Below are 27,768 nucleotides of genomic sequence, written 5' to 3'. Positions count from 1 at the left end.
AGAAGTTATTGTCAAGATGGCAGTGAACGTCGCAGCAACACTTCTCCTCGCTTCTGCGGTCACTCTTCTGATTTACCTCATGAAATGGTGGATGAATGTTAAGAAGAAAGACTTGCCACCAGGACCTACCCCTTTGCCATTTCTGGGGAATATTCTGCAGATTAGTACCACTGAAATGCCACAGTCTCTGGTGAAGGTAAGAATAATTATGCTGACAATTCTACAACAATGCACTTTTCTTGTATTCTAGGAAAAAGCTCTCAGAAATTTCAGGAAAAGGTACAACCCAAACTGCTACTTTTTCTAGTCTGAGTCACATTTATCCCAAAATGGTGGTGAAAACTCTAACAATAAGCAAAAATCACTTCTATAGCTTAAGAAGACCCACAGAGTCTTGAAAAATTAACTGGGTGTTAACCTTCTTCTATAGGTTCCTGTTCAATAACCCCCCTATATGACCCCTGAATGGTCAATGAGGATGACAAACCTGTAACAATAAGTGGTCAGCAAGGAGACGTAGAAAGAAAAGGAGAGGGGGCAGGGGGTGAGCCATACAATTTTGGTCTCAATTTATCATACATAATACATTTCCCTGGGTTTTGGTGAAAAGGGCTCATCTGGAAATAAAAGCATGATATATAAAAGTGCCTGCTCCACAGTCCAGGAAGCAGACTGCTATACTGGATATGCTAAATGCATATACACTATACTGTCAAAAGTATTGGGACACCTGCCTTTACATTCTTTCCGTGCTTAAATGGCATTCCAGTCTTAGTCCGTAGGGTTCAATATTGAGTTGGCCCTCCCTTTGCAGCTATAACAGCTTCAACTCTTCTGGGAAGGCTGTCCACAAGATTTAGGAGTGTGTCTATGGGAATGTTTGACCATTCTTCCAGAAGCGCATTTGTGAGGTCAATCACTGATGTTGGACGAGAAGGCCTGATTCACAGTCTCCACTCTAATTCATCCCAAAGGTGTTCTATTGGGTTGAGGTTAGCACTCACTCATCCATGTCTTTATGGACCTTGCTTTGTGCACTGATGCGCAGTCATGTTGGAACAGGAAGGGACCATCCCCAAACTGTTCCCACAAAGTTGGGAGCATGAAATTGTCCAAAATACCTTGGTATGCTGACGCCTTAAGAGTTCCCTTCACTGGAACTAAGGGACCAAATCAAGTTTCTCCACCCCAAACTCGCTCATCCATGTCTTTATGGACCTTGCTTTGTGCACTGGTCCAAATCATTTGGTGGAGGGGGGATTTTGGTGTGGGGTTGTCTTTTCAGGGGTTGGGCTTGGCCCCTTAGTTCCAGTGAAGGGAATTTTTAAGGCATCAGCATAGCAATACATTTTGGACAATTTCATGCTCCTAACTTTGTGGGAACAGTTTGGGGATGACCCCCTTGCTGTTCCAACATAACTGCACACCAGTGCACAAAGCAAGGTCCATAAAGACATGGATGAGTGAGTTTGGGGTGGAGAAACTTGACTGGCCTGAAAAAAAGTCCTGACATCAACCCGATAGAACCCTTTTGGGATGAATTAGAGTGGAGACTGTGAGCCAGGCCTTCTCGACCAACATCAGAGCCTAACCTCACAAATGCGCTTCTGTAAAAATGGTCAAACATTCCCATAGACACACTCCTAAACCTTGTGTACAGCCTTCCCAGGAGAGTTGAAGCTGTTATAGCTGCAAAGAGTGGGCCAACTAAATATTAAACCCTAAGGACTAAGACTGGGATGCCATTAAAGTTCATGTGTGTTTAAAGGCAGGTGTCACAATACTTTTGACAATATAGTGTATTTTCTCATGGGAAGATTTTTGATTATTTTTTTAAATTTTTTTTTCTTCCCTTGTCACTATACTTTTGAAGGCTGGTTATAGACTTTAGGGGCAGTCATGTGCAGGAACAGTCTGACAAGCCTCAGGTTAAAAGATCTTCACTGGGAAGCACTGTATACACTTTCTAAACAATAAAGGAAATGGAGCTCACAGAGATAATACCAAATCACAGAGTAGGCCGCATAGGAGAAAAAGATTGAGATGGGTCCTGGCACTTCAGTGATGTGAGCGAGGGCAGGCAGATATGTCACCATGCCTTGCTCATGGTGAAATATCTTCTTGCCTATGGTCAGCCTAAGACATCAAAGCAAATGTTAGATAGATCAGGCAATATGCACACAGTCCCAGCTGTGCTTTAACCTGTACAACTCTGTTTGAAAACACAAATCTCTATCAACAGCTAGGTGAAAAGTACGGACCTGTTTATACAGTCTACCTTGCCACCAATCGAGCGGTTGTGCTGATTGGCTACGATGCTGTGAAGGAGGCTCTGGTTGATCGCAGTGATGTGTTCAGTGACAGAGGGGATATGGATGTAACAGAATTATTCTTTAAGGACTTTGGTAAGATCCTAAAAACAAAATAATTATCCTGAATTGGTGTCATTTCTTTTCTCGTCAAATTTGTTTATAATTTTTTAAATATAACAAAGATTGACAAATTGAGTACATATAAGGATGGTGGTACAATATACAAATAGCAATAGAGCTAAACATATCAATTTATGAACAGGATGAGTTTATAACAATGTAATAAATGAAGTATTTTGTTGAAAGCATTATAAAATTCTATTCTATTCTATTGGTTCATTTTGCAAAAGCAGTAATAAGGAGATCAATCTAATAGGCATATATTAAAAACAGAAGAGATAATCTGTTTACAACTACCACACAATATGAAAAGAAAGGTAGAAAACAAAAAATAGGAGTAGATAGAGGGAAGAGGGTAGAAAAAAGGGGGGAAGGGAAAGGGGGGGGGGGTTACAAGTGGTGATGCAATCCAAATTGAATAGAAAGTATAGTCAAGGCAAAACTACCAAGGCAATAATAGTGAGTCATCAAAGTCTGGAGGTAAACAATGCTTAACCCAAGGAAGCCAGAGTTTCTCAAATTGACCGATTTGAGCTCTTTTGATTGCTTCCATTTTAGCACGAATAAGATCTTTATTAGTTCTGTGTATGGTTTCAGCTAGAATTAAATATTTTGTTTTCCATGCCTTAGCAATGGTTTGTTTTGCGGCTGTTAGGAGCTGTAAAAGAAGGCAAACTTGATTCTGTGTGATCCCATCAGGTTTCAGGTTTAATAGGGCTGTAGCAGGATTGGGCTGTATAGGTGTATCAAAGATTTTGGAGGCTAATGCCGCGTACACACAAGCGGAATGTCCATCAGAAAAAGTCTGATGGGAGCTTTTCATCGTATATTCCGACCGTGTGGATGCCCCATTGGACTTTCTCCATCGAAAATTCAGACGGACTTAGATAGAGAGCATGTTCTAATTTTTTACGACGGAACTAATTACTATCGGGAAACCCGCTCATCTGTATGCTGTTACGTCGTACCAAAAACGGCGCATGCTCTGAAGCAAGTACGAGACGGAAGCGCTCGGTCTTTCTAGTGCCATCATACTTGTTGTATGTTACCGCGTTCTTGACGGTCAGACTTTGCTGTGACCGTGTGTATGCAAGACAGCTTGAGAGGAATTCCATCGGAATTCCGTCGGAGAAACCTTCAGAGTTTATTCCGACAGCAAAACCGCTCGTGTGTACGCGGCATACGTCAAAAACTGCCCTCAAGAATTTTTGGGAAATTGGGAAATCCCACCAAATATAAAGCTCCGGGGTAATCAGAAGCATATTTCGATATTCTAGCGGGGACCAAATACCAACGGGTTAGCACCTCAAAGTTAGTTTTCACAACAAACACATTAAAAGAAGCAGACTTAGTGGCAGACCATATGCTAGACAGTTCAGTAGCATTAAATGAGCGATTAAGGTCTAGTTCCCATTTGGAGACATATGAGGGGGGACAAGTGTTAGTACTAGCTAAAATGTGCTTATAGTGAAACAAAACAAGTCCTCTAGCATGAGGGTCAGAAATAGGCGTCATTTCTTTTCATTAGATATCAACTTGTTTATATGTATGTTATTGATGCTTTAATCATTTAAAATTAATCCAAAGACAATCACTAAAACTAATAGTTGTAACGCAAATGTAAGATTAAAGTTGTTAAAGGTGAAATCTATTCAAACCTAAACATTTACATGGAAGCACACATGTGGAACCAAAAATTGTTTTGTTTTTGTGAGTGAGTACCTAGGCTATTACAAACAATTGCACGATCAAGTGATTAGGAATGCAGTATATAGACAATTTGATTGTTGATGTGACCTCCCCCTTCTTTAGGGCTTAGGCAGAATCTTGTGATTAGATCCAGACTAAACCCAGAAGATTAACTGGCTTGGGAAGAGCTGGATTCATATCTACTAGTACCATTTCTGCTAGTCAATGTGAATGCAGTTAATGTCAAGAAAAATTATTAGTGTTGGTATTGGCTGTATACTTTTCTCCTAGCTAATAAAGGTTAATTGTGAATCACTTGATCATGTAACTGTTTGTTTTAGGTACACCTTACCGCGCAACCACTAACTGTCCATTTGATAGACAGTATCCTTATCATCAGGTGTTGTGCTGCCTAGGACCCAAAAATGGTCCTCACACACCACCCTCCCCTCAAAGGTGTAGCTCATACAAGATACAAAGTAGTTAACCCTGACAAGAGGATTGCCCTCCTATACTTTATCATAGAAAGGGACCTATTATACCGGGTGTCACAGAGGGCAGAGGAAACCATTGAGCAACTGGTGTTGCCCAAACCTTACAGCAAGTTGGTCTCAGAACAGTTCAACAGGTACATTCGTGGGGGACATTTAGGAGTTGAAAAGACCCAAGAAAGAATCATACAGAGGTTCTATTAGACTGGGAACACTAAGGATGTGTAAATGTACTGTCCTTCCTGTCTGGCATGTCAGATTACTGCCCCAATGCCACATTTACATAGTCCTTTGGTTTTCCTGCCCATCATTGATGTCCCTTTTGAGAGTATTGCCATGGATTTGGTTGGCCCCTTGCTGATGTCTGATAGAGGGCACCAACAAATCTTGGTGATAATGGACTACGCCACCCATTATCCAGAAGCTATTCCTCTCTGAAACACCTCCGCCAAAACAATTACCAACAAGCTACAGTATTTCAGGTTTTCAGCCGCGTGGGCATTCCTAAAGAAGTACTGACCGACCAGGGCACCCTGTTTATCTTCAAAGTAAATAAAAGCTTTACAAACTTCTGAAGGTGAGACAAGTATGTACTTCCGTGTATCACCCTCAAACAGATGGGTTAGTTGAAAGATTTAACAAAATATTAAAACATATATTAAGGAAGGCAGTCGATAAAGATGGAAAGAATTGGGATTGTTTACTACCTTATTTAATGCTTGCTATCAGAGAGGTTCCCCAATCATCCACAGGGTTCTCTTTCTTTTTGTGCTACTATAGGGGAGGCACCCACAGGGATTATTGGACATTCCCAAAAAAACATGGGAGAGTAATTCCCCATACACACGGACATTGATCGGACATTCCGACAACAAAATCCTAGGATTTTTTCCGACGGATGTTGGCTCAAACTTGTCTTGCATACACACGGTCACACAAAATTGTCAGAAAATCCGATTATTCTGAACGCGGTGACGTCAAACACGTACGTTGGGGCTGTAAACGGGGCAGTAGCCAATAGATTTCATCTCTTTATTTATTCTGAGCATGCGTGGCACTTTGTGCGTCAGATTTGTGTACACACGATCGGAAATTCCGACAACAGATTTTGTTGTCGGAAAATTTTATAGCCTGCTCTCAAACTTTGTGTGTCGGAAAATCCAATGAAAAATGTGTAATGGAGCCCACACACGGTCGGAATTTCTGACAACAAGGTCCTATCACACATTTTCTGTCGGAAAATCCGACCGTGTGTACGGGGCATAAGAGTTCCCCACATAGAAGTGTGATTGAACATGTAGAACAAATGCAAGTCCAAATTGCGCAAGTGATGCCTAAAGTAAAGGACCATTTGGCTCAAGCCCAGTTGGGTCAGCAGAGGATTTACAATTGTGGGGCCCAGGTCTGCTCTTTTTAATGGGGTGATAGGGTGTTGGTCCCCAGTAAATTCCTTGCCAAATGGCAGGGTCCCTATGAAGAGTTGGAAAAAATAGATTACGTGAATTACAAAATTAGCCAGCCAGGAAGATGGAAACCTGAGCATATAAATTTGCTAAAACCATGAAAGGATAGGAGATCCTTGGTCACGGAGACTGCCCTACTTCTTGCTTCACCTAACTTGCTAAGGTCTGAATAGTGGAGATTGTCAAAAGCTCAGCAACAGGAAGCTAGAGAATTTGTGCTCTGCAGTAAAGAAAATGTTTCAGAATTGCCACCTGGGATGTCTGGGATTGAACATGACATTATTACCCCACCAGGGGAAAGGGGTCCAGTTGAAACTCTATGGAATTACAGAAGCCAGGCAGCAGGCAACTTGCCAATAAGTAAAAAAAATGCTTGAACTGGGGGTTATAGAGGAGTCAAATAGTGATTGGTCCAGCCCTATTGTGTTAGTGACCAAACCAGGTGGAAGTTGGCGATTTTCTAATGACTTTTGCCATTTGAATAAGATAACTACGTTTGACACCTATCCCATGTCACACATGCACAAATTGATTGATCGCCTAAGGACAGCTCGGTATATGACGACATTGGACCTGACGAAAGGGTATTGGCAGATTCCTCTTTAGGAAAAAAATGTATTTGCAACTCCAGAGGGATCTTTCCAGTATTGGAGGATGCCTTTTGGGTTGCAGAATGCCATGTTTCAATGGGTAATGGATAAGACCCTTTGGCCACATCGAGCCTATGCTGCTGCGTACCTAGATGACATGATCATCCATAGTCAGGATTGGGACTCACATTTATCAAAGGTTCAGGCCGTGTTAGATTCTATCTGAAAAGCTGGGTTTACAGCCAATACAAAAAATGTACCATTGGGCTAGAGAAGGCCATATATTTGGGGTATACCATTGGGTGAGGTATAATAAAGCCCCAGAGAAAAATGTATACCCGAGAAAGAGTGCAACAATACTTAACCATTTGGGGCACCATCCCTTAGGGATATATTGCAACCAATCATATAATAATGGGCCTCTAATTTGTGCCTTAAAAAGGTGAACCACAGAATTAAAAAGTTAACAAATCTTTATTCCATCCTATTAAAAGCATCACCAATGTGGTGATCATTTAAAACCAATATACAGCACTTATCATTGTAGAGGTCATTACATCAGACAATTGTCATGTGACAAGCATAGAAGCAAGTTGATGTCGAGCTTGACACAATTTGCAGGATTCCCTGCTTCCTCAGGACCAACATGACCTCAATTGATCAATCTTGATCAACCAACATATTTTTGCAGAATGACCACAGAATGAAACTGTGATTTGATAGAGACCAAACATGCTAATTTTCCACTCTTCTCCACTCTTCCTTATGCAGGGCTTCCAGGACAGATCTGAGTGATTCTGATTGGTTAACACTGGCAGAGAGAATAATTCTGATCCATCCCAGAAGCCCTGCAGATAGAAGAGGGAGCAGAGCAGGAACTTCAAATCCCAGACTGCTACCCTGACTGTGTGGGCACTGACAGCTTATCACCTATGGAGGATCTGGGAGGGTGTAAGGTGCTAGTTCATCTTTTTATATATTTTTTTAAGTGAACTAACATATATTTTCCTATTGTAGGAAGAACCCCATGGAAAGACATGACACAAGCTCCATGCTGATAATATCCTTGGTGGGATTCATGCAATACAAAAGGAATCAATAGGTCTTTCTTTAAAATGTTTGAGTTTTAAGGGGTCTGTAAGAGCAATATGTATAAAACTTTTCACTTTTTTAGGGGTCATCATGAGCAATGGAGAGAGATGGAAGACAATGCGTCGATTTTCCCTGACAACACTGAGAAATTTTGGGATGGGGAAGAGGAGTGTGGAAGAAAGGATCCAGGAGGAAGCTCGGTGTCTCAGGGACAGATTTATGAAGAGTAAAGGCAGGTGGAGATAATGCTGACTTAGCACTACATGGAATTATCCAGCCTATTATTAGAAAACTATACATTTTCTAACACCAATTCCATAGATCCCTACAGCTAGACTGGTGTGACAGTATGATCAGGATTCCAGCATAACATGGCTAGGATCAGTGATTTTAGTAATGCTTAAATTTAAACATTAAAAATGTAAAACTCCATTAAATAACATGTCTGGGGGATACCCTGACCCTGCCTGTGAAGTATGTAAACAAAGTGGATAGATATTTAATTCATCTATACCAGACCCTTATATTAGTTGAGGGACTGGTATAGATGTTAATGGGGGACCCATACATACAGAAAAATACAGGATGGGGTTCTCCCTTATTCATACAACATCCTTCAGGTCTGGTATGAATATTAAGGTGAAAACACACACAAAAAAAAGTGTGTGTTCCCCCAAAAAGCCCATATCAGACCCTTGTCCAAGCATGAAGCCTGGCAGGTCAGAAAAGCAGGGGCAAGTGTGCACACCCCTGCCGAACCATACCAGGCCACATGTCATCAACATGGGGGGACCCACCTGGAAAACACCTTGGCCTGGTGGTTTTGGGAGTCTGTGCATGGGGAGCTTATCTGAATCTGGAAGCCCCATTTAGCAACAAAGGGGCAGCCCATCCCCAGATTAATGAATAAGGCATACATTCATAAAATAAATATAAACAGTAAAAGAAAAACATCTACGTCTTTCTGACAAATTCTTCAATTAAAGAAAATCACAAAAAGACCCATGATGTACATTTACCATCAATCACATTGTACAGTAGAGCCATGTCAATCATGATACCTGACCCTGGCTGACCTGCTATAGAAAAAAGCACCGCTCGCTGAAGCATGTCTTGTCCTGTTGATTCACTCTCACTGAATGACAGGTCTGGCGGCTGACAGCTCATTAATACAAAGGGGCAGGGTGGTCTCCCAGGTGAATTAATTGACAAAATATAGAGATGGCTATATTTGGTCAATGATGTCACTGGTCTACACCTAAAACTTATATGTGCCTAACTGGTATATCTTCGGGGGTTCATCTGAATGCCGAAAGAGCCAAAGTTAAGTCCGAGCTTGTGTTCGGAATTAACCTTCAGCTCATCTCTTATGCCAGACTAATTTTGTCTGAATGCCGAAAGAGCCAAAGTTCAGTCCGAGCTTGTGTTCAGAATGAACCTTCAACTCATCTCTTATGCCAGATTAATCTGTAATCTTTTAGTATTTTTCACCAAGGTCCTCATAGATTTGAAATGGTTTTCTAAATTATAGATACTGATGTTGGGGATAAAATAACTGATTGATTCTGCTTGCGTAATAACAGATAGACCAATAAACCCAATGCATCTGCTAAGATTGTCTGTCTCCAATATCATCTGCTCCATTGTTTTTGGAGAGAGATTCGACTATGAAGACAAGAAGTTCATGACCCTTCTGAAACATATTCAAGGAGTTGTAACTCTGCTGAACTCACGATTGGGCCAGGTAAATATTTATATTGTGTAAGATTGTAGGTGTATGCACACTATACAGTGTTTCTGTCCTACTTGGTCCGGCACACTTTCTGACGGACTTTGTCCGCCAGGTGCGCCGGACTTTAAAATGGACGGACTTGCCCACACACGACCGGGGCGGAGACCCCGCCCCCTTATGATGTCACAGTCCCTGGGCATGGTCACTGGGTGATGTTGACCACGCCCCCTAAACCGTCACAGTCCCAGCATGCCCAAGGACTGTGACATCATAAGGGGGCGGGGTCTCCGCCTATATAAGTCACAACGCAGCCCTCAGAGAGCAGTCCAGCCGGAGAGAGCGTCGTGTCAACATCTGGGGAAGAGAAGAGAAGACAAGAAGCCCAGAAGTCTGGACCTCTGCTGGCAAGAGAGCTACCTGAAGACAGCGGAGGAGCCGGCCAAAGAACTGGAACACCGGGAGAAGAGAGCGGAGAAGAACCAACCGGACGCCGGGAGAAGATGAACCGGAGGGACCCCCGAAGCCGGAAGAAGACCCCCGAAGTCGGAGGAAGATCCCTCCCCGGAACTGTTTAATAAAATATTTTAAAAACCTGTGTAGTGTTTTATTATTTACACTTTTTCCCTAGGTGAATGGGTATGGGTACCATGTACCCCATACTCATTCACATAGGGTGGGGGGCCGGGATCTGGGGGCCCTCTTATTATAGGGGGCTCCCGGATTCCGATAAGCCCCCCGCCCGCAGACCCCGACAACCAACGGCCAGGGTTGTCGGGAAGAGGCCCTTGTCCTCATCAACATGGGAACAAGGTGCTTTGGGGTGGGGGGGCCCCGCAGGGGGCCCCGCAGGGCACCCCCCTCCCCCAAAGCACCCACCCCCCATGTTGAGGGCATGCGGCCTGGTATGGTTCAGGAGGGGGGGGCGCTCGCTCGTCCCCACCCTCTTTCCTGACCGGCCAGGCTGCGTGCTCGGATCGGGGTCTGGTATGGATTTTAGGGGGACCCCACGCCGTTTTTTCGGCGTAGGGGGGTTCCCCTTTATAATCCATATCAGACCTAAGGGCCTGGTATGCCCAGCGCTCGCCGCAATAGGAAAATTTGTTTTTCCTATTGCAGCGAGCGCGAAATGCAATACCCTGCCCTCGCGTCGTATCTGGTCCATTGGACCAGCATACACACGAGCGGGCTTTCCGTCGGACTAGCACACAGACGAGCGGACTTTCCACCCGAAACTGAGTCCGACGGAAAGATTTAAAACGTGTTTCAAATCTAGGTCCGGCGGGCTTTTGGGAAAAAGTCCGCCGCAAAAGTTCGTCGGCGCCTACACACAGGCGGATTGTCTGGCACACTCTGGTCCGCCGGACCAAGTATGCCGGAAAGTCCGACCGTGTGTACGCAGCATAACACTGCACATCACCCTGAATACACCATCCCCACTGTGAAACATGGTGGTGACAGCATCATGTTGTGGGGATGCTGTTCTTCAGCAGGGACAGGGAAGCTGGTCAGAGTTGATGGGAAGGTGGATGGAGCCAAATACAGGGCAATCTTAGAAGAAAACCTGTCTGCAAAAGACTTGAGACTGGGGCCGAGGTTCACATTTCAGCAGGACAATGACCCTAAACATACAGCCAAAGCTACAATGGAATGGTTTAGATCAAAGCATATTCATGTGTTAAAACGACCAAGTCAATGTCCAGCCCTAAATTCAATTGAGAATCTGTGGCAAGACGTGAAAATTGCTGTTTACGGACTCTCTCCATCCAATCTGACAGAGCTTGAGCTATTTTGCAGAGAAAAATGGGCAAAAATGTCACTTTCTAGATGTGCAAAGCTGGTAGAGACATACCCAAAAAGACTTGCAGCTGCAATTGCAGCGAAAAGTGGTTCTACAAATTATTAACTCAGGGGGGCTGAATACAAATGTACGCCACATTTTTCAGATATTTATTTGTAAAAAAATTTGAAAACCATTTACCATTTTCCTTCCACTTCACAATTATGTGCCACAATGTGTTGGTCTATCACATAAAATCCCAATAAAATTCATGTGCATTTTTGGTTGTAACATGACAAAACATGGAAAATGTCAAGGGGTATGAATACTTTTTCAAGGCACCGTATATTTATATATATTTCCTAATTGGAAGATTTACCCTTACCTCCTGTTACAGTGACAATGGAAATATTATAGATTTCACATCATGTTCTGAGACAATGGCTACCAGAAGCAATAGAGAGGGGTTTTTTTTAGGACGTGAAACAATAGATGATCCATTCAATCTAATAAACGGGGAAAGAAGTGTCGAGAGGAGTAAACCTGTCATATGATTTTGATAGGTGATGTGACAGGCCTCGCCTTCTTTGCTGAGTGATCTCTATAGCGTTATGCAGAGAACAGTCCGTATGGCACTGCAGGCTTCACATTTCATTCATTCATTCATTTTAAGAATGAAACATAAATGCATACAGAGTGGACGTCATGCAGAAAGCATTATCACCACCCTGTTTTAACCACTTGCTTACTGGGCACTTAAACCCCCCTCCTGTCCAGACCAATGTTCAGCTTTCAGCGCTGATGCACTTTGAATGACAATTCAACACTGTACCCAAATGAAATTTTTATCATTTTTTTCCCACAAATAGAACTTTCTTTCGGTGGTATTTGATCACCTCTGCGGTTTTTATTTTTTGCTAAAAAAATTTTAAAAGACCAAATTTAAAAAAAAAAAATTTAGATTTTTTTATAATTTGTTATAAAAGTTTGCAAACAGGTCATTTTTCTCCTTCATTGATGTACGCTGATGAGGCGGCAGTGATGGGCACTGATGGGTGGCAGTGATGGGCACTGATGGGTGGCAATAATGGGCACTGATCGGCACTGGTTGATTACACTGATAGGCAGCACTGCTAGGTGGCACTGATTGGCACCACTGGTGGGCATTGATAGGTAGCACTTGTGGGCATTGAAAGGTGGCACTCATGGGCATTGATAGGTAGCACTGGTGGGCACTGTGGGAACTGGCAGGTGGCAATGGCAGGTGGCACTGGCAGGGGGTACTGGTGGGCACAGATGAGGCAGAATTGCCTCTTTCTCTTCGGGACCGATGTCCCTTGCACAAAAGTCGGTGATCGTCTTTTTTTTTCTCCTCACACTGTCAGCGTGAGGAGAAAAAAATGATTATCGAGCTTTTGTTTACATCATGTGATCAGCTTTCATTCGCTGACAGCTGATCACATGGTAAGGGGTCGAGATCGGCCCCTTACTCGTATCTGTGATCACCCGAGTCTCAGTGACTCAGTGATCACAGCACGCGTGGGGAGTGTGCAAAGGGGAGGACGTCATATGACGGCCTCCCAGAAATTCAGGTCCGCGCTGTGGCTGTCATTCAGCTATAGCACGGACGCCAAGTGGTTAAAAGGGACCTGCCAAGACTTTTTTAAACTTCAGTCACACATACAAGACATTTGAGGCCCAGCACTGGTTAGAGATGTTTTTAAAATGGTAGGTTAGCAATTTGAGAGGAAACCTCTGAATTTCAGAAGCGTGTTTTGGTGAAGTTTAGTACATTTACAATGTGCAGGAGATGTATTGCCCATTATTTAACACCTCAATTAAAATGTTAAATAAATAGAACATATATCTTGCAGCACAGCTAAATAAACATGTGGTAAATACCATTAATTATATTCCAATATACATACAATTGAGAAATCCAGCCTCTCAAAATATAATTGAGTAATAATAAAATTCCTTTAAATCCAAAGTAATAGCATACAATAATATGTAAAAAATGTGCTCCACCACCAACGGTGCTCTTCTATGGTTCATGATTTCCTCCAATCATGTATGCACTTCCAACACCAGGTGAAAAACCTGCTCACCTCAGGCAAGAAATAATCAGGCTCATTATCATAACTTGTTCAAATCTCCTGGGGTGATCACCTCTCCTTTCTCCTGGATCTTGGTGAACTTTCACCCTCATACTCACACTCCACAAATGGACCACATGTTTAGAAAATTTTAAACTTTAGTGGGGGCTTTTAATATATTATTGCATGCTATTGCTTTGGATTTAAAGGACTTTTATTATTACTCAATTATATTTTGAGAGACTGTATTTCACAATTTTATATACGCTATTTTACCAAAAGTATTGGGACACCTGCCTTTACACACACATGAACTTTAATGGCATCCCTGTCTTCGTCCGTAGGGTTCAATATTGAGCTGGCCCACCCTTTGCAGCTATATCAGCTTCAACTCTTCTGGGAAGGCTGTCCACAAGGTTACAGAGTGTGTCTTTGGGAATGTTTGACCATTCTTCCAGAAGTGCATTTGTGAGGTCAGGCACTGATGTGGACCAGACAGCCTGGCTCGCAGTCTCTGCCCTAATCCATCCCAAAGGTGTTCTATTGGGTTGAGGTCAGGACTCTGTGCAGGCCAGTCAAGTTCCTCCACCCCAAACTCACTCATCCATGTCTATATGGACCTTGCTTTGTACACTGGTCCAAATCATTTGGGGGAGGGGAGATTATGGTGTGGGGTTGTTTTTCAGGGGTTGGGCTTGGCCCCTTAGTTCCAGTGAAGGGAACTCTTTAGGCATCAGCATACCAAGGCATTTTGGACAATTTCATGCTCCCAACTTTGTGGGAACAGTTTGGGGATGGCCCCTTCCTGTTCCAACATGACTGTGCACCCGTGAACAAAGCAAGGTCCATAAAGACATGGATGAGCGAGTTTTGGTTGGAGGAATTTGATTGGCTTGCACAGAGTCCCGACCTCAACCGGATAGAACACCTTTGGGATGAATTAGAGCAGAAACTGAGAGCCAGGCCTTCTCGTCCACATCAGTGCCTGACCTCACAAATGCGCTTCTGGAAGAATGGTTAAACATTCCCATAGACACACTCCTTAACCTTGTGGACAGGCATCCCAGATGAGTTGAAGCTATTATAGCTGCAAAGGGTGGGCCAACTCAATATTGAACCCTACGGATTAAGACTGGGGTGCCATTAAAGTTCATGTGCGTGTAAAGGCAGGATTCCCAATACTTTTGGTTATATAGTGTATATTGGAATATGATTAATGGTATTTACCATATGTTTATTTAGTTGCGCTTCACTATATATGTATATATTATGTATAGATATTGAAGGTCATTGGATGTTATTATATATGCAATTAAAATTTTGTTTCAGCTTCTTAATCTGTTCCCAACCTTAATGAGCCATGTCCCTGGCCCCCATCGGTAACTTTTTCTAAATTTTGAAAAGCTTAAAGAGTTTGTGGTAGAAATGGTGGAAGCTCACAAGGAGACATTGGATGAGAATTGCATTCGTGACTTTATAGATTGCTTCCTCATAAAAATGGAAGAGGTAGGTTTGATTTCAATACTTGGTCTAGAATCAAATGCAAGAAATGTTTTAGAGAGATATTTTAGTATTTACTGTTTGGATTGTAAGAAGTACAAAAGTGGCAACCATATTGTAACATATACATACAGTGGCTTTGTGTTACATTCTATGTAGTTAAAAGGTACTCCTGGCAAGTACGCTGATCGATTAATAATACATGAGAGCTCTAGTAAAAAAAAGTCATGCTTATTCCAACTCCTTTGCCAAATGGCACCTGTCCAAACTCCTAGGAAGGGGCAAGAAGCTGGAGGGAGGAGTTTCTTTCAACTCTGATGCTCCACCAAAAAGCAGAAGGAAAAAAACAGTATGAGCTAAGGTGGCAAACCTAAGATTAGTGGTGACTTCATTGGATTGTGTTGTATATATTCAAAATGTATAATGCGCTAATATTAACCCCCCAATATAACACGGTGTGATCTCTTAATGATTAATCAGTGAATCATGTGCAAAATAATCAAATGGAGCCTATTATAAATAACATAACATCCTTCACCATAACAAAATCCTATAACTAAATATCAATGTGATAATAAATTATTGAACACAATTAAAAAGAGAAAAATAAAGATAAGATATATTAATGTGATGAACCACAGTGCACAGGTATCTCAATAGGACAGCATACTGCTGTGAAAAAATATAACGTCTTTGGTGATTTGAAGAATATAGACAGGTTTCAATGAGTAATCCTCAGTGATAGCTGGCTTGCTCATATATTCAGCTGCTCATTCGAAACACGTGACTTTGAAAAAGTCACATGTCTAGTGATGAAACCGGTCAGGAGGAGCCAGTGACGAGCAGTGCTGTGTGTACACTGTTGGCGTGTGAGGAGATCCCAGCTGTTAGCTGTATGCCACTGACCTTACCATATGCGATTTATTCTGCTGAAAAGTGTGAGTGAATTTTTACCCTTGTTATATAGGGATTACATATCACACTGTCTGCGCAATGGTCTTTCTTTTTTTGCTGTTTCATACTGCGGAAGTTCTTTGAAAGCCAGAAGCCAGCCCATGCTAATGAGCAGCTGAGTATATGAGCAAGCCAGCTATCACTGGGGATTACTCATTGAAACCTGTCTATATTCATCAAATCACCAAAGACGTTATATTTTTTCACAGCAGTATGCTGTCCTATTGAGATACCTGTGCACTGTGGTTCATCACATTAATATATCTCATCTTAATTTTCTCTTTTTAATTGTGTTCAATAATTTATTATTACATTGATATTTAGTTATAGGATTTTGTTATGGTGAAGGATGTTATGTTACAGTATTTATAATAGGCTCAATTTGATATTTTGCACATGATTCACCGATTAATCATTAAGAGATCACACCGTGTTATATTGGGAGGTTAATATTAGCGCATTATACATTTTGAATATATACAACACTTTTTGTGTGATATCAGTTCACATACACAATCATTGCAGCTATATTATTTGGTCATCTTCTATAATTTGTCACTTATTTATTTATTTACTAGTTCATATCAGCGCTTTAGTACACTTTTTACTTCATTGGATTGTGGTAGACACAGGGCTTTTTTTCATCTGGAACTTGGTGAAACTCAGTTCCACCACCTCTGGGTCAGGCTCACTGCTCCCTGCTCACCACTATCACTTCTAAACACAGAAGTCCAGCTTCTGTGTTCACAAGTGGCAGCTTGTCTCCCAATGGCTCCCACAGATATGATCTCCTGAGCCACTCCCACTAAGTGCAGGATGGGGAGAAGGGAGATGCAGGTGCTCGGTGTGCAGTGCAGATCCTGGCACCCCCACTGGATGATCTCCCTGCAAGTGAGGAGGCAGAGCCACCTACAGTGTGCAGGGAGGTGCTAGAACCGGCTGGGTGCTTCAGCACAACACAGCAACACAAGTAAGACATGGAAGATGGTGGAGCTTTTAAGGAGGGAGGGCAGTGGAAGGGGAGTTGCATACAGAGGTCAGAGCTAAAGAAGGGTGAACGTGAGATGTGGATGGGGGGTGCAGAGGTAACCAGCTGTGGTAAAACGCTGAACTCTGCACTCTGTGTGTAGTGCACCCCTGAACTTTTCACTCTGTATGCAGCGCACCTCTGAATTCTACTATGTACATAGCACCCCCTGAACTCTTCAAGTAGAGCAGCTCTGAACTCTGCATTCTGTAACACCCCCCCAGGAACTCTGCAGTATGTATGTAATGCACTCCCGGTATAAGACCCTTCCACTGTTGGCGAAATTGTGTGCGTGGGGGGAGGGGGGTTTTAGGGGTCTTCTACTGTTTCTGCACCTATTTTCTGAGAAAAAAAAGCCCTGGGTAGACATATGTCCCATTTAGATGCTACAAAGACTCTTAAAATATTTTTCAGGAAAAGAACAAACCAAAAACAGAATTTCATCTGGATAATTTATCAGGAACGGTAATTGACCTGTTCATTGCTGGGACGGAAACTACAAGTGTAACACTGAGATATGCCTTCTTGATACTACTCAAATACCCTGAAATACAAGGTAATGTTGTCTTTCCCTACCAGAATAATAAGGATGATTGCAGCTTGTTGACTATTTTAAAAGTACACTCCTGGCTAAATTGAAAAAGTAAATTTTGAGATGCAAACAGGGAGCACAACCAGTCTGCTGAGTAAGAGACAGTTTTTACAGGTTTTTAAAAGATTCAGTTTAATGCATATTTTCAGAAAAGAAGGCCTTACAGGTTCATGCCGGCTTTTGTGGATGCAATCAGCCCAATCGATCCAGGAAGCTGGCGGTGTGGAAAGCCTTTATGGGTTGACAATAGGGCAGCAAAGTGACTGTGTAGTGCAGACACTAGAAAATGCAGACAGTAGAAAGGAAACACTCTAAAACATGTTGTTTTTGGTAATCAGCAACACCACCCATACCACACACAGAGCTCCCCGGATTCCTTGCACAACATGCACACTGAATACACAGCTCCTTTTCCGTTTTACTGCCTGTGTACTGTTACAAAGTCAATTTGGCACTCTAATGTCAACCCACCTAAAGGCTTTCCACATACCACTGCCAGTCTCTTGGGTTGATTTGGGTCAATTCCATCTACAAAAGCCGACACAGACCTGTAAGTCCTTGAAGTCTCGGAAAATATGCATTAAATTAAACTTAACTCCTCCACTGCCAGTTCTTTTGCTGTCAATTGCCATTCTTCAATCACTTGAATTACTTGAATAGTTCCATTGCTTTTGATTTTATTTGGTAGATCTGTGTTGTCCCTCAATGTCCTCTCTGAAAAAAGAGGGTAACCTTTTGATTCCCAAACCATTTTACTGCCTATTACTATCCTAACCTGAGAAACTGTGCTTAGCACTGGAACTTTCTTTTATTGCTCTGTTTGCTGATTAATTCACACAGGGGTTCCTAACCAGTGTATATTCTTAAAACAGTATTTTAATCACCACCCCTAAAAAGCTTCATAAAGCACCAGATGCACCAGTGTGCTAATTGTAGCAAGTGTTTTAACAGGTTTTTATGCATTGTAATGGGGGGAATGAAAAATTTGCTTGGAGCAGGTCAAATGCAAATCAGAAGGAGGTTAATTGCAGGTCAGCTGCACCTGTCAATGCCCAGTGATACCATCAACACAAGCCCAACACAGATCTTAATTCAGTTTTTCATCTAGATATTGCTGGACTATGCCAGCCCACATTACTCTCTGTAATCTGGTGATCCTGGAACTCACACTGCTCAATGCAACACGAAACAGAAATGTTTCTCAAAGTCACCAATCAATTTCAAACCTGTTCTTGAAGTTGAAATGTGATTTGCAATGCTATAACTATAGCCATAGCAGCCCATGCGGCAGTTATGGGACTCAAGGGTGGTAAGGAGGCCCCACTAAGGTGGTTTTCTCATGTCTCCATTTCAAAATTCCAGACATTGCTAAGTGTGACTTACAGAAATCGCAGAGGGAGGATCCCATTAAAGTTTTGCCCCCATGAAATCTACAGTAGTTATGTCCCTAATGGCTGGTGGTGCAAGTAGCAGAAAGAGGAAGTTTTCACAGCACAAGCTTCTAGAAGGATGTTTCAAATAGCTCCTCTATGGAACTGTGTGTGCAGCAAAGAATTACTTAGATGCCATATTAGGGTAAACTGAGGGAACTTTATCTTATAGCAGGTCTAGGAAACAGGTATGGGGCCACTCTTATATTTTCACTAGCTGGTGGAGCACTGGAGAAGATACAGCAAGCACTTACAGCACTGGGATTTGGGTTTTAAACACCAGTAGAATATTAGATGGAATTCAGGTGGAATTCACACCCATAAAAGAGACACAGCGAGTGGAATAGTTCACTGATTGAACATTTTCAATACACTAATAGTGTTGTTTGGACTTTTCAGCACTGGACATTTACTGTATTTATTTAGGATCACTGGATTTTATTGGAGGTTTTTTTTTATAAGTATTAGTACTTTATTCAAATAGTACATTTCTTCTCATTTTTTGGATGTGTATATAGTATTTTTCATTGCAAACACTGGTATATCAAAGCAGCGCAGCACTCTTTATTTATATAAATGTTGTTGCTTAGCCTTATGTAGTGGAAAAAGCATGACCTCCATTGATCCTGCTTAATCCAAATGTGAAATCTGGCACAATTTGCTCAGCATGGGAAAAACAATCTACAGTTTAGAAATACTCTACAACTTTATTGTATGATATCACCCTTGGGGTCTTATTCATGTTAGTAAGCTTTGCTACATTTTTCAGCATATGACAAAACACACACAAATTATTTCCAATGTGTAAATATTACTAAGCGCACAAAAATAAATAATTACAGATTTGGCAGCATCTAATATTTTTTCATGCTCTTTTCTTTCTGTGTGCTTCAGAGAGGATCCATAAAGAGATTGACAATGTAATAGGCAGAGATCGCTGTCCATCAATGGAGGACAAGAGTAGGATGCCATATACAGAAGCTGCCATTCATGAGATCCAGAGATTTGCTGATATTGTACCAGCAGGACTACTCCATGCAGCCAGCAGGGACACCATGTTTAGAGGATATCACATTCCGAAGGTGCTCTTCTCAGAGTTTCAAGATGATCGGAGATGTCTTTGTGTTCTATCTACCTATCTATCTCTCTATCTATCTGTGATTTAATCAGGCCTACGTCTTGAAGTAGATAGGCAGGTATCTTCTTTAGAATGACAGGTCAGGATGTAGAATATCTTCCTACCCTCTTACGAATTATTCCAGTGTCAGGACCCACCGTGACACTCGGCCAGCACTCTGTCCTGTGATCCTATTCTGTGTTTCATACCAGAGTTATGGATCAGCTACGCTTACAGCAAAACCTTTTAAAAAGTTGGAAAACCTTCCTATGCAATACTAGGTGATTCTATGTACCAGAAGCACCTGTTATCATGTACTCACTGTTATGAAATTAACTAATAATTGTGAGCTATATTTTGAATTTTGCATCTTCACTTGTAATTATTGAGCAACCTATAGACACCCTAATGCCCCGTACACACGGTCGGATTTTCCGATGGAAAATGTCTGATCGGAGCGTGTTGTCGGAAATTCCGACCGTGTGTGGGCTCCATCGGACATTTTCCATCGGATTTTCCGACACACAAAGTTTGAGAGCAGGATATAAAATTTTCCGACACCAAAATCCATTGTCGGAAATTCAGATCGTGTGTACACAAATCCGACGGACAAAGTGCCATGCATGCTCAGAACAAATAAAGAGATGAAAGCTATTGGCCACTGCCCCGTTTATAGTCCCGACGTACGTGTTTTACGTCACCACGTTCAGAATGATCGGATTTTCCGACAACTTTGTGTGACCGTGTGTATGCAAGACAAGTTTGAGCCAACATCCGTTGGAAAAAATCCTAGGATTTTGTTGTCGGAATGTTCGAACAAAGTCCGACCGTGTGTACGGGGCATAAGGCTGTCCATAGTCATAAAAGGAAGTTGGATTTATCTGCCCTCAGGGGCAAAAAAAAATCATAACGAGTGATACACAGGCACTATAGACTTGTAAAGCTGCCAGACTGTGCTTACGTTGCATATCTTTCATGTAGACATAAGTTTATTTATTGCAATTTTATTTGCGCAAGTCAGAGTCATGATGGAATTAGTCTACTCAGGAAAAAAAATCAGCAACTCAGATTTGCTCTTCTCCCTGTAGGTGGAGTGCAGTGTGGTGTGGAGGCAATAATTCACACAGTCACGTACAATGGAAAACTTGTATTGAAACTTTACAAAACTTTACTAAAAACTCAGTGGAAAGGCTGCCCAACTGGGTGCACTCAGGGTTTTCAGTAATGTCAAGAGAGCAGGGTTCAGCAGGGTTCAGCCAGATTGACAGCATCTGTTAAGAGAGCAGAAAGGCCATCTTGTGCCCAAGTGGGATGATGTCCAAAGGAGATGCGACCCTACACTTTTCTCATCAGGAACCTTTGCTTACTGCTAGTGCTGTCCCAAACAGGTAGGGCACCTGTCCCTACACTACCAACTCTCAAAATAGGCTCTACCTGACCCAAGATGGCTGCCAGAGTCATATGGGGTAGCAGCATCATACCAGATTGCTTCCCCAGAAACCCAGGAAATCACAGAGGAACTGTGTTCCTCTTGACTTCCTCTCCAGCTACAGGGCCGCTGTGGATGAGCACCACCTGCAGTGGAATCTGAGTGTGCGAAGAGCTGGCAGGGCATAGTTGGAGTCTTGGCTTACTGGCCCTGAAAAGCTGTTCCATAGACTGCAGTCTGCATTCCTGCTAGGCCCCATAATACTTCCCTCATTTCAATATCGTATAATCCAAGTACGTTAGTATTTTTTTTTGTCGTTTGTTAACAATACATTTTTTTTTAATCTGTTTCTCGTTAACTAAGTGATTTTTTTTTTCTCTAGGGAACTTTGGTGTTTCCAATCCTAACTTCAGTCCTAAAGGACCCCAAACAGTTCAAAAATCCTGACAAATTTGACCCTGGACATTTCCTTAATGAGAATGGCACCTTTAAGAAGAGTGATGCCTTTATGCCATTTTCAGCAGGTACCAACAAGTATAGCTAATCATTTTTAGATATACAGTAAGTTCTTAATTTAAGCCATGGTTGTGTTCCATCCGGAATACAGGCTCAGTTCTCAAAACACCAGTTCACACCAAGATAAGAATCTTTATTTTCTAAAAAAAGTGACAGTTATTTTTAGCTACGACCCAATGGGATCTAATTATTACTTGGTTAAAGTAAAGATCCTCATCCTTAAAACTTTGTGTCATTTGAATTGCATGTGTATTTATTTCGAACCTTACATAAATGAAAGAATTGTGTCTGTAGAAAATACATATGTATTTTTCTTTAACCACTTCAGCCCCGGAAGATTTGGCTGCTCAATGACCAGGCCATTTTTTGCGATACGGCACTGCGCCGCTTTAACTGACAATCGCACGGCCGCGCAATGTTGTACCCAAACAAAATTTAAGTCCTTTTTTTCCAACAAATAGAGCTTTCTTTTGGTGGTATTTGATCATCTCTGCGGTTTTCATTTTTTGCGCTATAAACAAAAAAAGAGCGTCAATTTTGAAAAAAACACAATATTTTGTACTTTTTGCTATAATAAATATCCCCAATTTTTTTTTAAAAAAAGCAAATTTTTTCCTCAGTTTAGGCCGATATGTATTCTTCTACATATTTTTGGTAATAAAAATTGCAATAAGCGTATATTGATTGGTTTGCGTCTACAAAATAGGGGAAAGATTTATGACATTTTTATTATTATTTTTTTTTTACTAGAGTTGGCGGCGATCAGCGATTTTTTCGGGATCGCAACATTATGACGGACAGATCAGACACTTTTGACACATTTTTTGGACCATTGGCATTTATACAGCAATCAGTGCTATAACAATGCACTGATTACTGTGTAAATGTCACTGGCAGGGAAGGGGTTAACAGTAGGGGCGATCAAGGGGTTAACTGTGTTACCTAGGGAGTTATGCTAAATGGGGGGGGTGGGACTGCCTGGGTGAGGAGAGCGATCGTTGTTCATACTTAGTATGAACAACAGATCGCTCTCCTCACCCCTGACAGCACGGAGATCTGTCTGTTTACATTGTCTGTGTGGAGCAATCGCGGGTGCCCAGCGGTCATCATGACTGCCGGGCACGCTCATTGACTCCAGCGCTGCGCCCCCTAGTGGTCAAAAGGCGAGCCAACATACAGCTACGACGGTTCGCCCAGGGGAGCCAACCTGCCGCAGTATAACTGTGGCGGCTGGTCGGGAAGGGGTTAAAGTGAAACTTCAACTGAAAAGTTAACTACCTATTTGAAACCTATAAAATAATTGTTTTAATTGCCAAAATATTTACTATTGTCTACAGTCCGTCTTGGGATTTGTGCACCCCTGCCATGTTATTTACTGTAGCTATAAATTGATGTCACTATTCTGGACCTACAACTCTGCATCTCTTATGTCACTTTGCTACTCCCGCTCATTTGACTTTTAAAAATTGACACTACTCTGTTGAGGTTCTCAGTGTGCTTTCAACTTTCTATAAGTTTGCCTGAACACCTTCCCCAGCAGCCTCCTATGAAATATGTTAGAATAATTAGCTTACATTGTTGGCATTCCTACTCTCAGCATCCACAGGTGAATACACAGTTGAAATACATAGATTAAAGTTCCATATTATTCTCCTAACACTTCTTAAATCCATGCACTTATGGTCACCAATAGTGCTCTCATACCAGTATTAACCAGTACCAATACCCTATAGTTGAAACAAAGATTTTTTTTTAAATAAATATGCTTTTCCTCTACTCCAGAGACCCTCAATAGAGCTAAATCCTGGAACAAGGAGAGGTGATTGTAATGGAATGTAAACAGCACCTTCCCGTGTTCTTCCAATCCTCTAACTTTACCATTTCAAGTCCCAGTCTTTGCACTTCATGTCCCATCAAACAGTATGATGCTCAGGGTTTTATCAGTTACAGTCCTATTTATGTCAACAGTTAATGGGTAATGCTTAGACAGAGGCAAGCTTTAGAAAATGGGTCCTGGAAGTACCTTTAATTTGTGCAAACCGTAAAATTGGCTATGAAGCTAATTGTTATTTACACACTCTGCATATATACAATATACTGACCTTGCCATAAAAAAGTTACCCTTTGAATAATGCCTAATCCAGCATTGGAATAATAATTGGTCAAATTTTGCTTGTGCTTAGAGCACAAAGGGAAGGGGGCACCATGGGGTTTTTTCCGCTAGCTATCATACCCATAAAGGACAAGTGCACTTTAAAACAAAGCATTGCAGCCCTATAAACTTTTATGCAGCTTGTCTACCTTTGTCTTCAGATTGAAGGTTTATAAGATTTATAGAGCAATCAAAAATCCTGAATATCTTATAAGTTAAGAAATAGAGGGTTCCAGGACGGCACCATTGCTGGATTGTGCAGAAGGCATCAGTTGCCCCTAAACTGGTCCTAGTCTAAGCTTTTAGTAGTAGTTTTTGATATTTTTTTTCTTCTTTCCCAGGAAAACGTATGTGTATGGGCGAGGGTCTGGCTCGCATGGAACTCTTCCTCTTTTTTACAACCATTCTGCAAAGATTTATTCTGAAACCCACCGTTGACAGAAAGAACATAGACATTAATCCAGAGCCCAACAGCAATGCTTCCAGACCTCGCGAATACGAGATGTTAGCTGTGCCTCGCTGAGGAACCATTGTATATTATGGTGTTATTGGATATCTTTTTGCTGTTTTAGGTGCACCTATCATTTCACAATTTGTAAATAAAAATATTACATCTTGTGACTTCTATTGACTTCTATTGTTCTCTCTATAAATTTCTATAAACAAAAAGTACCTGAGTGCTAGCACCTGCTGGGTTCCTGAATTTATTTCAAACCAGGGACATCATTTGACTAGAATGTGTCTGTTCACCACATGATTGTGTAAGATTACTCTCAGAAAACATTGTTGTAGGCTCAGCTAGGCCTGGGAATAGTATGTTAATAGTTCAGTATTTTCCACTTGCCGACTGCCCCATAGCAGATTTACTGCTACAGGGCGGCCGTTCTGTGCAGATTCACGTATTTACAGTATATGTGATTCTGCGCTTCCTGGTAGGGGGCACAATGCCAGCGCCCTGCTTCTGCTTTGATTAGTCACAGCAGAAGCCGATCAGCAGGTGCCAGCCAACGGATGTAAGCCGGAACCCGCTGATTATCAAGGAGAGGTACAGAACAGAGCTATGTAAACAAGGCAGAGCTCTGTTCTGACAGTGGGGAATAAAATCCATCACATTCTTTAGTCAAAACAGCACACGTAGTACACAAAAACACTGGTTAGGCATGTATTTAACCCTTTGATTGCCCTAAATGTGTAACCCCTCCCCAGCCAGTGTCATTGGTACAGTGACAGTGCATATTATTAGCAATAATCACTGTAGTAGTGCCACTGGTTCCACAAAGTGTCAAAAGTGTCACTTAGTATCAGACTGTCAGCCTCAATTTCACAGTCCCACTATAAGTTGCTGATCGCCGCCATTACTAGTATACAAAATAAATAAATAAAAATTCAAGTATATATCCCATAGTTTGTAGGAGCTATAACTTTTGTGCAAGCCAATCAATATATGCTTATTGGGATTTTTTTTTACCAAAATTATGTAGCAGAATACATATTGACCTAAATATATGAAACAAATTGAATTTTTTATATTTTTTATTGGATATGTTTTATAGCAGAAAGTAAAAAATATTGTTTTGTTTTTTTTCAAAATTGCGCAAAACATAAAAAAAAAGCAGAGGTGATCAAATACCACCAAAAGAAAGCTCTATTTGGGGGGTAAAAATTACATTTCACTTTGGTACAGAGTTGCATGACTATGCAATTGTCAGTTAAAATAACACAGTGCCATATCACAAAAAAAATGGCCTGTATGTCAAGTGGTAATACAGTACATAAAACACAGAATTTGAAATAAAGTACCTGTTAAAACAGACTGACCTTTAGAAAAATCTTGGTGAAGTGAGACTTATGTAGGATTTTCTAATGCCCTGTACACACAGGTGGGCTTTTCGGCAAAGGTCCGACGGTCTTTCCGACGGACTTTCGACGGAGTTACGACGGACTTTCTATTGAACAGACTTGCCTACACACGATCACACCAAAGTCCGATGGATTCGTATGTGATGACGTACGACCGGACTAAAATAAGGAAGTTGATAGCCAGTAGCCAATAGCTGCCCTAGCGTCGGTTTTCGTCCGTCAGACTAGCATACAGACGAGCGGATTTTTCGACTGGACTCGAGTCCGTCGGGCAAATTTGAAACATGCTCCAAATCTAAAGTCCGTCAGATTTTCGACCGAAAAAGTCAGCTGCAGGTCCAATGGAGCCCACACACGGTCGGATTGTCCGCCGGATTCGGTCCGTCGGACCAGTCCGGTCGAAAAGTCTGACCGTGTGTACACGGCATAACTGATACATAAACTCATGGCAGACTGAGGATTGTGTGTTAAGGTGGGGCAGTACTTCTATAAGATATTCTTTGTAAGGAGCTTTTTCTAAGCTGCAGTTTCACAGGGAACAACAACATTCATTTTTTTCTTCAAGAAATTAAACTTAGAGTGTATTATTTTACAAAAAAAACAGCCACAAACACTGTACTGACTCTAAGCAATTTATGTAAGTGGCTTTTACTAGGCTGCAGTTTGAAAGGGAGAAACCAGGAAGCTTTTAATCCAGGAATAAACAAAAGAGTGTATTTATTCACAGAACAAATGCAGAAATATTGTACCAACTTAATGCATTGTATGCAAGCAATTTTATTAAGCCAGGGTTTCCCAAGAAAATACCAGGTCACTTTTATTCAAGAAATCTAAATTATAGTGTATTGTTTCACAGGTAAAGGCCAGAAATATTGTAATGATTTTATGCTCAGTATTTAAGCACTTTTAGTAGGCCTCAGTTTCACAGGGAGACACTAAGCAACTTTTAAGAAAACATCTAAATTGGTATTTAATTTCACAGAAAATGCCAGAATATTGTACTAAATCCATGCACAGTTTTCCATTCTTTTACTAGGCTGCAGTATTAGAGTGAGACATCTAGCAGATTTATTTATTTATTTTCAGAAAAAAGGAATTTTGTACCAACTCCATTCACAGTATTGTAGCACTTTTACTAGGCTGTTTTACAGGGAAACAGAAAGTTTCCAAAAAGTAATCAAAATTAAAGTATATCATTTCACAAAAGAAATGACATAAATATTGCAATGACTCCATGTACAGTATATCAAACTGTTCTTGGATCACAAAGAATTGCAAGGAAAAGTTCAGGCAAACGGCAAAATTCACAAATGGGGAGTGCCCTTGTTCTTCATTACACATGAAGTAGAGCAGCTGACAATGGTGAAACGGCTAGAGGGCCAGCTAGTTGCTGGATATGAATTAACTTTTGAAAAGTTTATTCAGTAATGGTTTGGCCAAACATTTAAAAAATGTTCAAACCTCAGATATTTGGAATTTGAATTTAAGTGAATTGTAACCCAAAACAGGCTCTAAAAGAGTGCATTTCAAAGCAGTAAATGATGCAGGATTATGTAAAATGGTTTCGGAAGGTCCTGGCAGCTCTGCCTGCTGAGATGACAAGGCCAAATAAAAAACTGAGCTGGGAGGGGCCTAGAGAGATGGGGCATGGTATCCAAACACCTGCTGCTAGGATGTAATCGGCTACTGACTTCTATACAGCTGAAACCCTGGACGAGGTGGAACAGAACTCAGTAGGAACAGCTGTAGTCACCCTTACTATTTTATGGTCAAAGAAAAACAAACTAAAATTCCCAGCTCACTTGCCAGCCAACCTGCAACAAACCGAA

At 41.5% G+C, this 27,768-nt stretch overlaps 1 pseudogene; it reads left to right on the top strand.

Annotated features, from left to right (window-relative positions):
- On the top strand, positions 1 to 24,704 carry LOC141107712 (cytochrome P450 2H2-like; annotated as a pseudogene).
- Positions 24,705 to 27,768: the final 3,064 nt, after the last annotated feature.

This window comes from Aquarana catesbeiana, linkage group LG09 (genome assembly GCF_042186555.1).
Source record: "Aquarana catesbeiana isolate 2022-GZ linkage group LG09, ASM4218655v1, whole genome shotgun sequence".
In the NCBI taxonomy this organism is placed as follows: domain Eukaryota; kingdom Metazoa; phylum Chordata; class Amphibia; order Anura; family Ranidae; genus Aquarana; species Aquarana catesbeiana.
The sequence above is the reverse complement of the archived record's forward strand: the minus strand, read 5'-3'. Positions and strand labels throughout refer to the sequence as shown.